The sequence below is a fragment of the Ranitomeya imitator genome, chromosome 4, assembly GCF_032444005.1.
Source record: "Ranitomeya imitator isolate aRanImi1 chromosome 4, aRanImi1.pri, whole genome shotgun sequence".
Taxonomy (NCBI): Eukaryota; Metazoa; Chordata; class Amphibia; order Anura; family Dendrobatidae; genus Ranitomeya; species Ranitomeya imitator.
The window spans coordinates 157,460,862-157,478,234 of NC_091285.1; positions in this window are offsets into that span (position 1 = coordinate 157,460,862).

A 17,373-nucleotide genomic window follows, 5' to 3' on the forward strand; every position below is an offset into this window, starting at 1 on the left:
AAAAGCCAAATGGCGTGCCATCCCTTCCGAGCCCTGCCGTGCGCCCAAACAGTGGTTTACCCCCACATATGGGGTATCAGTGTACTCAGGACAAACTGGACAACAATATTTGGGGTCCAATTTCTCCTATTATCCTTGGCAAAATAGGAAATTCCAGGCTAAAAAATCATTTTTGAGGAAAGAAAAATTATTTTTTATTTTCATGGCTCTGCGTTATAAACTTCTGTGAAGCACCTGGGGGTTTAAAGTGCTCAATATGCATCTAGATAAGTTCCCTGGGGGGTCTAGTTTCCAAAATGGGGTCACTTGTGCGGGAGCTCCAATGTTTAGGCACACAGGGGCTCTCCAAACGCGACATGGTGTCCGCTAACAATTGGAGCTAATTTTCCATTCAAAAAGTCAAATGGCGCGCCTTCTCTTCCGAGCCCTGCCGAGTGCCCAAACAGTGGTTTACCCCCACATATGAGGTATCGGCGTACTCGGGAGAAATTGCCCAACAAATTTTATGATCCATTTTATCCTACTGCCCATGTGAAAATGAAAAAATTGAGGTGAAAAGAATTTTTTTGTGAAAAAAAATTACTTTTTCATTTTTACAGATCAATTTGTGAAGCACCTGAGGGTTTAAAGTGCTCACTAGGCATCTAAATTAGTTCCTTGGGGGGTCTAGTTTCCAAAATGGGGTCACTTGTGGGGGAGCGCCAATGTTTAGGCACACAGGAGCTATCCAAACGCGACATGGTGTCCGCTAACGATGGAAATAATTTTTCATTCAAAAAGTCAAATGGCGCTCCTTCCCTTCCGAGCCTTACCATGTGCCCAAACAGTGGTTTACCTCCACATGTGAGGTATTGGTGTACTCAGGAGAAATTGCCCAACACATTTTAGGATCCATTTTATCCTGTTGCCCATGTGAAAATGAAAAAATTGAGGCTAAAAGAATTTTTTTGTGAAAAAAAAGTACTTTTTCATTTTTACGGATCAATTTGTGAAGCACCTGGGGGTTCAAAGTGCTCACTATGCATCTAGATAAGTTCCTTGGGGCGTCTAGTTTCCAAAATGGGGTCACTTGTGGGGGAGCTCCAATTTTTAGGCACACGGGGGCTCTCCAAACGTGACATGGTGTCCGCTAAAGAGTGGAGCCAATTTTTGATTCAAAAAGTCAAATGGCGCTCCTTCCCTTCCAAGCCCTGCCGTGCGCCAAAACAGTGGTTTACCCCCACATATGAGGTATCAGCGTACTCAGGACAAATTGGACAACAACTTTCGTGGTTCAGTTTCTCCTTTTACCATTGGGAAAATAAAAAAATTGTTGCTAAAAGATAATTTTTGTGACTAAAAAGTTAAATGTTCATTTTTTCCTTCCATGTTGCTTCTGCTGCTGTGAAGCACCTGAAGGGTTAATAAACTTCTTGAATGTGGTTTTGAGTACCTTGAGGGGTGCAGTTTTTAGAATGGTGTCACTTTTGGGTATTTTCAGCCAAATAGACCCCTCAAACTGACTTCAAATGTGAGGTGGTCCCTAAAAAAAATGGTTTTGTAAATTTCGTTGTAAAAATGACAAATCGCTGGTCGAATTTTAACCCTTATAACTTCCTAACAAAAAAAAATTTTGTTTCCAAAATTGTGCTGATGTAAAGTAAACATGTGGGAAATGTTATTTATTAACTATTTTGTGTCACATATCTCTCTGGTTTAACAGAATAAAAATTCAAAATGTGAAAATTGCGAAATTTTCAAAATTTTCGCCAAATTTCCGTGTTTATCACAAATAAATGCAGAATTTATTGACCTAAATTTACCACTAACATGAAGCCCAATATGTCACGAAAAAACAATCTCAGAACCGCTAGGATCCGTTGAAGCGTTCCTGAGTTATTACCTCATAAAGGGACACTGGTCAGAATTGCAAAAAACGGCAAGGTCTTTAAGGTCAAAATAGGCTGGGTCTTGAAGGGGTTAATGTGGTCAGCCAGGCCCCTCCAAAATATGGGGATAAGGGCTTTATCCGACCACTGCAGCTCGGAAGCTAAAGTACGGAAGCGGACGGAAAAATGGCTGACCAAGGACTCACCCTGAGTTAATGCCAGTAGTTGGAGCGCTGTGTCATGGGTGACTTGAGGTCCTAAAAAGACCTTTTTCAGAGTGCTCAGGAACAACGGAGCACTCTGCACCACATGATCACCACGCTCCCACAGCGGCTTAGCCCACTCCAACGCCCTGTCCGACAAAAGAGACACAATAAATCCCACCTTAGCCCGCTCTGTAGGAAAACGTGCAGCCAGGAGCTCGAGGTGAATAGAGCACTGACTCACGAATCCCCTACAAGTTTTGCTATTTCCAGAAATTTTTTCTGGCAGCGGGAGGCGAGATAACGTCGGAACAGGGGTGGCAGTGGACAAGGTTGCTGCAGCCACGCTAGCAGCCTGTACAGCAACTGCGGTAACATCCACAGCTGAGGTTGAGCTCTCAAGAGCCGCCAACCTACCCTCCAGCTGCTGGATATACCGCAAAGATTGCTGACTGTCCGCCATTTACTAGCCAGATCCTGGCGCTAGTATTCTGTTAGGGCTAGCGGAACGAGTAAATAGAGATGTTTATTGATATTGGTGCGTTCGCAGCCCGGGGTCCACCGTGCAGGAGTACCTGCTGCTAGCAAACGGCGGAGCTATATGGCGGTATAGACTAACTCAGTTAATTCACTGAGTAGCCGTGAAAGGAAAGCACTGTGCCCTGTTAGACTCCACAGAGGCACAGGCTAACTGCCCAAACAGAGAGCAGTCAGTGGTCACACAAACACACAAAACTCCTCGCCGGAGGAGCCAGCATTCTAGGGGCTTATTTCAGCCGGGTCCCTGAATACCCTCAGACTCAATCTCCTCGCCGGAGGAGCCAGCATTCTAGGGGCTTATTTCAGCCGGGTCCCTGAACACACATACATGTGACCACACTGGCGCAAAGCACATAACATAAGACAATACTAGCGCATGGCCGTGCGGTCATGCACAGTTTATATAGTTGCAGCACAGGAAGCTGCTACTGAAGTTTTTGCCCTTTCAGGACCTTCCAGGAGGACCAATGGAAAGTGCTGCAGTACCTGAGCATATTTTGCCCTTTCAGGACCTTCCAGGAGGACCAATGGAATGTACTGCAGTACCTGAGCATGTGACCGAACATGTGGCCCTCGACCTCCAATGGGAGACCCTGCCCTGGGCATGCTCAGTGTGAGTAAATAAGGACTTAGTCCCAGAGAGGCTTGCTCGCCGCAGATCAGTGCAGGGTACCATAGGAAAGCCAGAAAAGGCAGTGGTGACCCTATGCACAGAATCAGCCTCAGCGAGACGCTGGGAGCGACGTCTCTGCTGAGCAGACCCCACTGCGGCCGATGCTGAATGGGAGACCGCAGCAGACACGGATCGAGATTCCCCCTGTGCAGTGGAGGAAACTCGACTCCTAACATCCAATCTCTTAATTTGCAGCAGCTGTTTGTCCAGCATACAACATGTTTACACCTCCCTAAATGGGCTAACTCCCCCCACGGGGCCGTGGTCGCGCCACTTGGCGCAAGCACCCGTGAGAGTGCCGTTTGTCTGAAGAGGTGGGTGTGCCCGCTTTTGGTCAACGGCACTGCAACTGGGTCCCTCATAGTACAATAAAGTGTCTCTGGTGGTGGTGGTGCGCACCAAACGTCAGACACACCGTTGTAACATGAGGGGCCCTGGGCCTGTACCGCCGGCCACAGGAGAGTTCCCCCCAGCTCAAACAGTGCTCAACCAAAATTATCTCTCACAGCTCCACCAATGTTTAGTCTATGCGCTGACATCCTTCAATGCCTGGCACTGACAATACCAATTTGTTGACATGTATGATGCTAGTTAAAATAGTCAGGGTCAGTGTCCTATATTGACACCAGTAAATACTTAGCGCCAAATTACTATGTTTAAAACTCAGCAGAGGAGCCCACCCCTGTACCTAAGTATGCCACCCTTTTGGTTTTTGGTTTTGTTGTTTTGCGAGACATTAACATCTATTTATTTTTTGGGAGTACTAACTGTGTCAGACACTCCTTCCAATCGTCCTCCGCTGACCACACCAATGCTGCCTGTGTACCTCTGCAAGATAATTCAAACTGCTTTGAGCCTAAATTTTTTTATTTTAGGCCTACTAAGTCTGTCTGCGGTCCCTCCTTCCAATTGTCCTCCGCTGAACACACCAATGCTGCCTGTGTACCCCTGCAAGATAATTGAAACTGCTTTGAGGCAAATTTTTTTATTTTAGGCCTACTAAGTCTGTCTGCGGTCCCTCCTTCCATTTGTCCTCCCCTGAGCACAACAATGCCGACCGTGTACCCATGTAACATTTTGTCATCCTGCAGTGAGCCTACTTTGTGGTGTAAGGCCTACTAGCAGTGTCTGTCTGTGCCACTTAATACAGCTGTCCTCCTCTAAATAAAAAAATGGCAGATTTTCAGCTTGTCAGAATTATAAAACTGCATTGGGGCCACAAGTTTCGTTGTGGTCTACATACTGAGTCTTCCGCTCCAAGGTATTCTCTCTGTTGCCTCTCCTTTGCTTCTCTCTTGAAGCTCTTGTTAAGTAGTTGTTGAAACAACACTGCAGTAGGCCTGCAACTTGGGTCTGGGTTGTAGAGACGGTGTCTGCCGCTCCAAGGTGTTCTCCAGGTTGCCTCTCCATGGTGTTCTCCAGGTTGCCTCTCCATAGCTTCTATCTTCTAGCTCTCGTTAAGTAGTTGTTGAAACAACACTGCATTAGGCCTACAAGTTGGGTCTGGGTTGTAGAGACGGTGTCTCCCGCTCCAAGGTGTTCTACAGGTTGCCTCTCCATAGCTTCAATCTTCATGCTCTTGTTAAGTAGTTGTTGAAACAACACTGCATTAGGCCTACAATTTGGGTCTGGGTTGTAGAGACGGTGTCTCCCGCTCCAAGGTGTTCTCCAGGTTGCATCTCCATAGCTTCAATCTTCATGCTCTTGTTAAGTAGTTGTTGAAACAACACTGCATTAGGCCTACAAGTTGGGTCTGGGTTGTAGAGACTGTGTCTGCCGCTCCAAGGTGTTCTCCAGGTTGCCTCTCCATGGTGTTCTCCAGCTTGCCTCTCCATAGCTTCTATCTTCTAGCTCTCGTTAAGTAGTTGTTGAAACAACACTGCATTAGGCCTAGAAGTTGGGTCTGGCTTGTAGAGACGGTGTCTCCCGCTCCAAGGTGTTCTCCAGGTTGCCACATAATCGAAGCTGCATAGAGCCTATTTTGTTATTTTAGGCCTACTAAGTCTTTATGCGGTCCCTCCTGCCAATTGTCCTCCACTGAGCACACCAATGAACACCGTGTACCCATGTAACCTTTTTTAAACCTGCGTCGAGCCAACTTTGTGGTGTAAGGCCTAATTGCAGTGTCTGGCTGTGCCACTCAATACAGTTGTCCTCTTTAAAAAAATGACCTGCAATTATCAGGTTTTCAGCCTATCGGAATTTTAAAACTGCAGTGGGGCTACTAGTTTGGTTGGGGCCTACTTACAGTGTATGCCGCTCCAAGGTGTTCTGCTGGTTGCCTTTCCTGAGCTTCTATCTTCATGCTCTTGTTAAATAGTTGTTACATGGAACAACTGCATTTGGCCTACTAGTTGGGTTGGGGCCTACTAACAGTGTCTGCCGCTCCTTGCTGTTCTCCTGGTTTCCTGTCCTGAAATTCCATTTTCAGGCTCTCGTCAAGTAGTTGTTAATGTTAGACTGCATTTGGCCTACTAGTTGGGTTGGGGCCTACTATTGGTGTCTGTCGCTCCTTGATGTTCTCCTCCACTGAACAAACCAGTGCCGCCTGTTTACTTCTGTTACCAATTTTGAACTGCATTTAGCCTACTTACTGATTTGGGCCTACTCACAGTGTCAGCCTCTCATTACAGTTGTACTCCACTGAACAAAGCAATGCCCCCTGGTCTGTCCTGTTACCAATTTTGAACTGCATTTAGCCCACTTTATTCTTTGGGCCTTTATCTGTGTTTCCTTCTCATCCTGCCCATTGCCCAGCCAGTGATAGATGAGTCTGCTGGTACATTGATCCATATCGCAACATTCCCCGTGCATGCTACACAGCAAGATTGTGACCCTGCTGAAAATCAGGTTCCCCTTCCCGCATACCATACCACCTTACACGGGGACAAAGGACAAAGAGGAAGGTGCAGATGAAAGTGCAGGTTCCTTCATCAGGTGGGGGGAGGAATACTCGTTGGCGACGTCACTGGCACAGGGCCCCTCATAGTACGCAAAAGTGTCGCTGCCAGTGGGAGGCGCCCCCGCTGTGCAAACACACCGCCGTACTTTGAGGGGCCCTGTGCCAGTGCCAATGCCAACGAGTGGGCCCCCCCTGCTTGCTCAGGATCACAGCACTTGCAAAGTTGAAATACTTACCTCTCCCTGCTCCACTGCCGTGACATGGTCCAGATTTCCTGGGCTCATTAAATTCTTGAACCAGCCCTACCCCTCACAACTTTAGCCAAATGACCCCCAATTTCCAATGCCTTAATATTATTATAAGGTAAATTAAGATTGACAAGCTTCAGTAACAAGAATGTATGTTTTTGCCATTAAAATGGGCACTGTCCATGTTTTCCTGGCCTCCACTCACTGCCGACTATGCTCCCCCATTGACTTGCATTGGGTTTCGTGTTTCGGTCGATCCCCGACTTTTCGCGATAATCGGCCAATTCCACTTGACTCGACTTTTGAGATAGTCGGGTTTCGCGAAACCCGACTCGACCCTAAAAAACTAAAAGTCGCTTAACCCTAATGAAGACATTTCTGATTGTGATTTGAGTCAAGGAGAAAACTTAGGTTTAGGGAAAAAAATCAAATAGCATTGATGTTATCAATATAACGTCTATCTTTCACAACTGTTTGAAAGGAGAAGAATGAAAAAACTATCTTTTTTTTTGCATTTTTACTCTGGTAGTAAAATCTGGCATTGACCAAATTCTGATGCAAATCCGATCAAAAGCACTGATGAAAATTGGTCAGTTTTTTGCTTAACAAAGAACCACGTCAACACCCCTGAAAGAGATATACAGTCCCTACACTGTCGATGCCTTCACACTTTGTTCTGTTTCCAGCACATTGATTAAATTGTCATAGACCTGATTTGCAGAAGAAAAAAACATGGCTCTCCCCTAGTCGGTGCCCCAGTAAGATCCTATCTCTTTAAGTATGTAAAGTAAACTTGGCGCTCGGAAGTGAAAACTGTAGATATTTAAAAACGTATTGAAACCGCGCATAAGGATTAAAAGACAAAGCCCACATGAAATAGGTTAAAAAACCACAACACGTGAATGAGTGTGGTATGTAAAAAAACCGCTAGAAGCAGTAAGTAGCAGTAGAAAATCGGTCTGTATGAAAAAATTACTGCACATTAGTGCATGACAGATAGTAATGCAAACAACCTCCTCAAGATTAATGGTGCACGTACCTGCCAGGTCATGTGGTCCACATGAGGAGGCTGTGAATATACCGGTGGATGGTGTTATACAGAAAGCCGGGGTCCGGACAGAGAGGTGCCAGGTACAGAGCTGGGCGTGGGGTCCTGTGGTGGAGTGCCTGGCGTCTGGTGTATGAATGGAATTACGGACAGGTAAATCCGAAAGTGCTGCGGCACAATGGCGCTGCGAAGAGGCTGCATAGAGCCAGGGAGAGCCCCGGCCGGTGGCGTCCCTGGATACGAGCACAAGGGAAGATGGCCGACAGGGAACTGAGCTTGTGACGTCACAGCTGCAGAGCTACGGAGCGGCACTAGGGCAAGATTGCTACCAATGCATTTCAAAGGAACAACGTCCTTCTTCGTCAGGGTTACCCCAGTAAGATCCTATCTCTTTAAGTATGTAAAGTAAACTTGGCACTCGGAAGTGAAAACTGTAGATATGTATTTGAGCAGTCAATCCAAAATAGACATTTCAGCCCAGACATTCTTCAGTAACACAAAAGGCTTAGGTAAAAGAAAACGAGAAGAAACAGCGCTCATCTGCTCATCTGCTTTGCCGTTGGCTAATAGGAGGGCTCTGATGGGGAAAAGAGATGCCAGAAGAAGTGCAAACTTTTGTATCTTTTACTGACTTTTTGTGTTCCTGCCCATTGCTAGCTTCAGAATTATAGTTAGCTGAAAATCTGTAAAAATCTATTCTGACTAGGATATGATTTATGACTATGGATGACTTAAAAGTTGAACTAAAATTTGGTGTGGGTTTATATCATTACGTATATGTAAGTCCCAGGCACAGGAGTTGTGCTTGTGTGATCCCAGTAGTAGCATGCTGAAATATTCAGTTTAGTTCCTGCTGGTGGGCTAAGACAAGGACTAGCTCTGATCCCACCAATTTACCTCCTCAGGAACCACGATCAAAAGCACAGTAGGCATCTAAGGAGTTTGAAAGAGGGAGATACCAGTCTTTTGCAGATATGATGTTTTATGTGTTTTTTACTGCATTTTTCGGGAGGTCTGGTGTTAGGTCTCGAGTTCCTGCTTCTGCACAGGGGGAATCTCGAGCCATCTCCGCTGCAGTCTCCCATTCCTATCCAGCCGCAGTGGAGTCTGCTCAGCAGGGACGTCGGTCCCAGCGTCTTGCTCAGTCTCACTCTGTACAGAGAGTTACTGCTGCTTCTTCAGCTTCTGCCATTAAAGCCAGTGCTGGTCAGCAGCGAGCGGACTTCTCTGGGACTAAGTCCTTGTCTTCACACACTGAGCATGCCCAGGGCAAGATCTCCCGTTGGAGATCGAGGGTCATGTGCTCAGGCTCTGCAGCACATTCCATTGGTCCTCTTGGCAGGTCTTGGAAGGGCAAAGTTTCTGTGGCCACTTCCTGTGCTGCAACTATATAAACTGCGCATGACCGCACGGCCATGCGCTAGTGTACATTTGCTTACGTGTGTTTGTTGTGAGTGCAAGTCGTCCTTGGATACCCCTTCCATATTGAATGTCTGTTCGCGGAAGGTGTATGGTTGCTATCTAGCGCCCGATTTATCCTACAGCACTAATCACACGTTACAGCGTCCAGTTGCTGTGACCGCCAGTACGGCGCCGTGCACTTCCTCTGTGCTTTCCTTACCCAAGCCTGGGTGGTTAGTGGCGTTCGTCAGTGCGGCACTGCATGCACTCTTGTGCCCTAATATTGTTATTCAGCTTCCTTACACACCCAGTTGCGGTGTTGTGCCAGCAAGGGTCTAATCGGACTTCAATCCTAGTTGGGGTTGAGTTCGCTGACTACTTGCTCGCCTTCTATGTGCGGTACCGCGATCCTGTGACGCAACAGGATCACTTCCTTTACACTGGGTGAAGTTTAACCCACGTGGGTATACTTATGAGTACCGCCATATAGTCCGTCATTACTTAGCAGCAGGTTCCATCTCTGCACGGTGGACCCCGGGCTGCGAACGCACCATACACTATCTGTCTTATTATTTGGTGCGTTCCGCTAGCCCTAACATTACACTAGTGCCAGGGTCTGGCTAGTAATGATGGACAAACAGCAATCCTTGCGGTATATCCAGCAGCTGGAGGGTAGGTTGGCGGCTCTTGAGAGCGCAACCTCAGCTGTGGATGTTACCGCAGTTGCTGTACAGGCTGCTAGCGTGGCTGCAGCAACCCTGTCCATTGCCACCCCTGCTCCGACATTTTCTCGCCTCCCGCTGCCAGAAAATTTTTCTGGTGATAGCAAGTTTTGTAGGGGATTTGTGAGTCAGTGCTCTATTCACCTCGAGCTCCTGGCTGCACGTTTTCCCACAGAGCGGGCTAACGTGGGATTTATAGTGTCTCTCTTGTCGGACAGGGCGTTGGAATGGGCTACGCCGCTGTGGGAGCGTGGTGATCATGTGGTGCGGAGTGCTCCGCTGTTTCTGAGCACTCTGAAACAGGTCTTTTTAGGACCTCAAGTCACCCATGATACTGCGCTCCAACTGCTGGCATTAACTCAGGGTGAGTCCTTGGTCAGTCATTTTGCCGTCCAATTCCGCACTTTAGCTTCTGAGCTGGATTGGTCGGATAAAGGTCTTATCCCCATATTTTGGAGGGGCCTGGCTGACCACGTTAAGGACGCTCTGGCCACTAGGGAGATTTCTGCCACACTGGAGGAGTTAATAACTGTCTCCACTCGAATTGACCTCCGTTTTAATGAGCGGAGGTTAGAGCGAGCCCAGTGTAGGCAGAGGTTTCGGCTGGCTCCTACCTTCGCCAAACCTCTGGAATCTCCGGTCCTGGTTCCTGAGTCACATGAGGCCAGGGAAGTGTCACAAGCCGGATCTAAGTCCCGGACCGCTTGTGCACTCAAGGTCTGTCATGTTTGCCAGCAGTCAGGACATCTAGCCACCAGATGTTCTCAGCGGTCGAGGAAACGTCAGCGTCTAGTGGTAGTAGGTGAAGGTACACTAGACACAGCGACGTTTGCCTCTAAATTGTCCTTTAAGGGGACAATTACTATAGGCTCATTCTCCCACTCGGTAGAGCTCTGCGTGGATTCTAGGGCGGAGGGCAATTTTATGTCTTCTGCCTTCGCCCAACGTCACGCAATACCCCTGGTTATGCTAGCTCAACCAGTAACGGTACGAGTGGTGAATGGGTCGACACTGCCCTCACAGATAACACACCAGACCATCCCTTTTACTCTGTCCATGTCGCCATCTCATCAGGAGATTATATCTCTGCTCGTCATTCCAGAGGGAATTGATGAGGTCCTGTTGGGAATACCTTGGCTACGGTACCACTCTCCTCATATCGAGTGGTCCTCTGGCAGAATCCTGGGAAGGGGTGAATCTTGTGGGGGTAGGTGTCAGAGGGAGTGCGTTCAGGTTGCTACTACAGAGGTACCCGCAGATCTTTCCTCTCTCCCCAAGCAGTATTGGTCTTATGCAGACGTGTTCTCCAAAAAGGTGGTGGAGATCCTTCCGCCCCATCGCCCCTATGACTGTCCTATTGATCTCTTGCCTAGTGCTGAGCCTCCCCGGGGTTGAGTCTATCCGCTATCTCTCCCGGAGATGGAGGCAATGTCAAAGTACATCCAGGAAAATCTGACAAGAGGATTCATTAGGAAGTCAGTATCACCTGCTGGGGCAGGGTTCTTCTTCGTGCAGAAGAAGAATGGGGAATTGCGTCCATGCATAGACTACAGGGGTCTTAACGCTATCACCGTTAAAAATAAGTATCCTTTGCCCTTGATATCTGAGCTCTTCGATAGGCTTCGGGGAGCAAGGGTATTTACTAAACTAGATCTGCGGGGTGCTTACAACCTGATTCGCATCCGTGAGGGGGACGAATGGAAGACGGCTTTTAACACCAGGGATGGGCACTATGAATATCTGGTGATGCCCTTCGGGCTCTGTAATGCCCCAGCCGTTTTCCAAGACTTTGTGAACGATATCTTCCCGGATATGCTTTCCACCTCGGTCGTAGTCTATCTGGATGATATTCTCATCTACTCTCCAGATATTGACTCCCACCGGAGAGATGTTTGCAAAGTCTTCGACCTCCTACGGGCAAACTCCCTCTATGCCAAGTTGGAGAAGTGTATGTTTGAGCAGGAGTCCCTACCTTTCCTAGCCTACATCATCTCTGCCCAGGGATTGGCTATGGATCCTGCCAAACTACAGGCTGTGATGGACTGGCAGGAACCCCATTCTCTTAAAGCAGTGCAGCGCTTTATGGGATTCATTAATTATTATCGCCAGTTCATTCCGCACTTCTCAACTTTGGTAGCTCCCTTGGTTGCCCTCACCAAGAAGGGGGCGAATCCCAAATTGTGGTCTAAGGAGGTCTCCAAGGCCTTTAACTCTATAAAGTCACACTTCGCTAGCGCTCCCATCCTACATCGCCCCGATGTTGATAAGCCATTTATCATGGAGGTGGATGCCTCTTCTGTTGGTGCTGGAGCAGTCCTCTTCCAAAAGGATGCTCAAGGTCGGAAGCATCCTTGCTTCTTTTTCTCCAAGACCTTCTCACCAGCAGAGAGGAATTATTCCATCGGGGACAGGGAGTTGCTAGCCATGAAGTTGGCTTTCTCGGAGTGGAGACATCTCTTGGAGGGAGCACGTTTTCCCTTCCAAGTCTTCACAGACCATAAAAATTTGGTGTACCTGCAGACAGCCCAGCGGTTGAATTCTCGCCAGGCCAGATGGTCCTTATTCTTCTCCCGGTTTCATTTCACCCTCCATTTTCTTTCTGGGGAGAAGAACATTCGGGCCGACGCTCTCTCTCGCTCCGTTGTGTCATCTGCGGAGGAGGAGGAGGAGCCTCGGCTTATTGTCCCCACCGAGAGCTTGAGAACTGTGGCCCCGGTTTCGCTAGAGTCTGTGCCCCCGGGCAAGACTTTTGTTCCATCCAATTTGCGACCGGAGGTTCTCTCTTGGGCACACTCGTCCAGGGTGGGTGGACATTTTGGTACCAAAAGGACATCTGAGTTACTGGCGAGGACGTACTGGTGGCCGCATATGGCTCGTGATGTCGCAGAGTATGTTCGGGCGTGTGTCTCTTGCGCCAAGAACAAGACTCCTCGGCAACGGCCAGCTGGTTTGCTTTTTCCTCTGCCGGTGGCGGGCGGACAGGCCCTGGGAGATGGTCGGGATGGACTTTGTAGTGGGCTTACCCAAGTCTCGTAACTGCACCATTATCTGGGTGATCACCGACCATTTTTCCAAAATGGTGCACTTGGTGCCTCTTCCACGGCTACCTTCTGCACGGGCGTTGGCTGTCTTGTTCGTCAAGCATATCTTTCGCCTACACGGTATGCCAGACAAAATTGTTAGTGACCGGGGTCCCCAGTTTGCGTCTCGATTCTGGAGAGAGCTTTGTCGTCTACTCAGTATTGAGTTGAATCTCTCTTCGGCATATCATCCCAAGACGAATGGGTTGGTAGAGAGGGCCAACCAGACCTTGGTCACATATTTACGACATTTTGTTTCTGCCAGGCAGGATGACTGGGCATCCTTGCTACCGTGGGCAGAGTTTGCACTTAACAATGCCGTAGCCGACTCCACCGGTCAGACTCCATTCCTCCTAAATTACGGCCAGCATCCGCGTGTTCCTGTGCCCATGCCTGTGTCTTCTGCTGACTCCAGGGTGACAGACTGGGCTGTGGAGGCACGGGACATTTGGGACCGCACGCAGGATGCCATTCGGGCCTCCAAGGAGAGAATGAGGTCCTCCGCCGATGTTCATCGGCGCCACGCTCCGACCTTTGCTCCTGGCGACTTGGTGTGGCTCTCCGCCCGTAACATCAGGCTGCGAGTTGAGTCCACTAAGTTTGCTCCTCGCTACTTGGGTCCCTTCAAGGTTCTCGAACAGGTTAATCCTGTGGTCTACCATTTGGCTCTTCCTCCACGCTTGGGTATCACCGACACCTTTCATGTGTCCCTCTTGAAACCCGTATACATGTCCCGGTTTTCCGAGTCATCTGCCGGGACATCGGGTTCGTCTACGGACGATTACGAGGTGAACGCTATTTTGGGGTGCAAGGTGGTACGCGGCAAAAAGTTCTATCTGGTGGATTGGAAGGGTTATGGCCCAGAGGACAGGTCATGGAAGCCTGCTGAAAACATTCAGGCCCCACAGCTCATTGCTGCCTTCGAGCGTAGCGAGGCCCAAGGAGGGGGGGGGGGGCCCTAGGAGGGGGGGTAATGTTAGGTCTCGAGTTCCCGCTTCTGCACAGGGGGAATCTCGAGCCATCTCCGCTGCGGTCTCCCATTCTTATCCAGCCGCAGTGGAGTCTGCTCAGCAGGGACGTCGGTCCCAGCGTCTTGCTCAGTCTCACTCTGTACAGAGAGTTACTGCTGCTTCTTCAGCTTCTGCCATTAAAGCCAGTGCTGGTCAGCAGCGAGCGGACTTCTCTGGGACTAAGTCCTTGTCTGCACACACTGAGCATGCCCAGGGCAAGATCTCCCGTTGGAGATCGAGGGTCATGTGCTCAGGCTCTGCAGCACATTCCATTGGTCCTCTTGGCAGGTCTTGGAAGAGCAAAGTTTCTGTGGCCACTTCCTGTGCTGCAACTATATAAACTGCGCATGACCGCACGGCCATGCGCTAGTGAACATTTGCTTACGTGTGTTTGTTGTGAGTGCAAGTCGTCCTTGGATACCCCTTCCCTATTGAATGTCTGTTCGCGGAAGGTGTATGGTTGCTATCTAGCGCCCGACTTATCCTACAGCACTAATCACACGTTACAGCGTCCAGTTGCTGTGACCGCCAGTACGGCGCCGTGCACTTCCTCTGTGCTTTCCTTACCCAAGCCTGGGTGGTTAGTGGCGTTCGTCAGTGCGGCACCGCATGCACTCTTGTGCCCTAATATTGTTATTCAGCTTCCTTACACACCCAGTTGCGGTGTTGTGCCAGCAAGGGTCTAATCGGACTTCAATCCTAGTTGGGGTTGAGTTCGCTGACTACTTGCTCGCCTTCTATGTGGGGTACCGCGATCCTGTGACGCAACAGGATCGCTTCCTTCACGCTGGGTGAAGTTTAACCCACGTTGGTATACTTATGAGTACCGCCATATAGTCCGTCATTACTTAGCAGCAGGTTCCATCTCTGTATGGTGGACCCCGGGCTGCGAACGCACCATACACTATCTGTCTTATTATTTGGTGCGTTCCGCTAGCCCTAACATCTGGTGACTGAGAAATCACAATTCTGACATTTTTTCCTTGTTACAAAAGTTACCGATCTGGTTAATCAATTTTACATTTTGTTACAAAGGACTTTTATAGATGTGGTGAATCGAAATATGTTTTTTATTTCTCTATTTCATATGATCTTTTTCACAACATTTAATGGCCATTCTGGTATTTCGCTTCCTAAAACTCAAATATCTTGGTATAATGTTATCATGAGACCGGGTGTTTTTTTTTACAGTTTTAGGATGTTTCGCCCCCAGCAGTTCGCCCCGGGTAAATTTCGCCCCCGCACATGATGACGGATGGGAATTCATGAACCACAAGGGTACAAACATCTGGGGGCAAAACATCCAAATCCCATTTTTTGCCCACTTTTTTTTTTTAGAGGTTCTAAAATCAGCAGCTAATCTGAGGAATGAGGTCTTCTGCTATGTTAAAAGACAAAATCACAAGATAATGCAGGTTTATTCATGTTCAGACATGTTCAAACATGCTTACATATTGCATCTTTTGTCAGTAAAGAATCAATAGCGAAATGGCTATGTGTCCCTTAACCCTGCTGTTCTGTTGGTCAAAAATGACCGACTTTGAACTTCAATATTCTTTAAAATATTCAAGATGCGGCTCTGAAACCCGTGGCCGACCGACCCATCCTCATTTAAGTCAATCAACCACAAGTTTCAGAACTGCATCTTGAACACCCCAAAAAATACCAAAGTTCAAAATAGGTCTCCCCAGACCGAACAGAACAGCAGGGTTAACACAAGTGTATGTTCTTCTGTTGATCTAAAGTGTTTTGCTTGTTTCCCCTGTTTTATTAACTCTAATAGTTGTTATAATTTTTCAATAATGGCAAAAAAGTTTTTAACTTATTTGCACAATAACATGATATCAGGCTGCGCTGCTGTAATAAAGAATCACTAGTACATAGCTGAGTTGAACATTTTTTTTTCCAAAATGAGATTCAAAGTTGGACTAGCGTCTTTTCAAGTGAAAAAAGCAATTGCATAGTAATTAAAGGGCAGGGAATTTATAGAGATTGGAAGTGTGACTGAAACGGAAGAAAACGCCCACAAGAAATTTTGAAAAAGTGGGAGGAGTAGAGGGAGGGTAAGGGGAGGGGAAGGAGAGGATATGGTTCCCTCTTACTCCTGCCTCTGTGGCATGTCCTTTTTTTTTAATCAAACATTTTTGATCACCATAATCAAAACTTCTTTTTTTATAAACAGGTGTAAGTAAAATACAATAGATTTTTTTTTTAAAAACTAACATGGGTTGCAAACATGCATCTTTCCAATAAATCTATCAGGCTAGATATGTACCATCCAATATTGGCAAGCATCGTATCATACAATATTAAATCTGTGATCTTGATTTCCCTTACAGAATAATATTATTCTAATAAACATTTTGATCCAATATACAGTATAGGCATATTACAACACCCATAACAACGATTGAATAATTCTAGACAAATTATAGTAATATATCAGACCTAATAATCGATCTCGCCCCTCCCATTAAGTCAAATTGCCTCTCCAGCAACAATCCTCTTGATGGCAGTCCAGGTGTTTTTAACCATGTGTTACATGTTCTCTCAAATTTATTCAGTGTGCTTCATTTTTTGTATGAATTCTTTTCTAATCTAATGTTATTTAGCCTATTTTTGAATTCACTAATTGATGAAAGTGAGGGATCATATTGTGGCTGAATTAAATTCCATATACTATTCTAGTATTTTCAGAAAGTGAAAGTTATTGATCCATACAGGGACATTTTGCAAAATATATAGAAGTTGAGGCATCAAGATCATCTTTAATAAATTCCCTCTACTCACAGCAGATAGTGGTAGCCTACACCACGCTTCAATTTTCATTGTAAACCTTTCTAGAAGAGGGCATAATTTCAGAGAAGTACAGTCCTGGGCTCTTTTTGTGATAATTACACTAAGCTATTTGAATTTTGCATTCTAGCATGCTCCAATATAGCCACATTAGGGAGATTATCAATTGGTAAAATAACTGATTTATCTCACTTAATGGAGAGACCTGACCATGTACCAAACTCTTTAACAATAGTCAAGGATTAATACAGGGTGGGCCATTTATATGGATACACCTGGGTGGGCCATTTATAAAGTTGCATTCAAAAATGGCCGACTTCAAATGGCCATCTTGAAAAGTTTTCCCCCTCCCATATACTAATGTGCCACAATCAGGAAGTTGATAACACCAACAATTCCCATTTTATTTAGGTGTATCCATATACATGGGCCACCCAGGTGTATCCATATAAATGGCCCACCGTGTAGATTTCTGGACATCACAAATATAGAGAAAAAAGATAAATTCAGCTCACCCTTTAGATGAATTTCCTGCCAGACGCCTAGAGATGCACATGTGGAAAAAAGGGAATCCAGCTCCAAGAGATAAAATCACTTAACTTTAATAGTATTCATTTAAAATAGAAATAGGCTATAAGACATACAAAAACCGGATATACCTGAAGGAGAGTGCCTGTGTAAACTACGCGTTTCGAACACACAAGTCTTTGTATAAATTGATGCTATGCCTGGCCAGAGCTAACTGAGACTAAGAGCACTTATGTGTTTGAAATGCATACAGTTTATACAGGCACTCTCCTTCCAGTAAACCCGATTTTTGTATGTCTTATAGCCTATTTTTATTTTAAATGAATACTATTAAAGCTAAGTGATTTTTTCTCA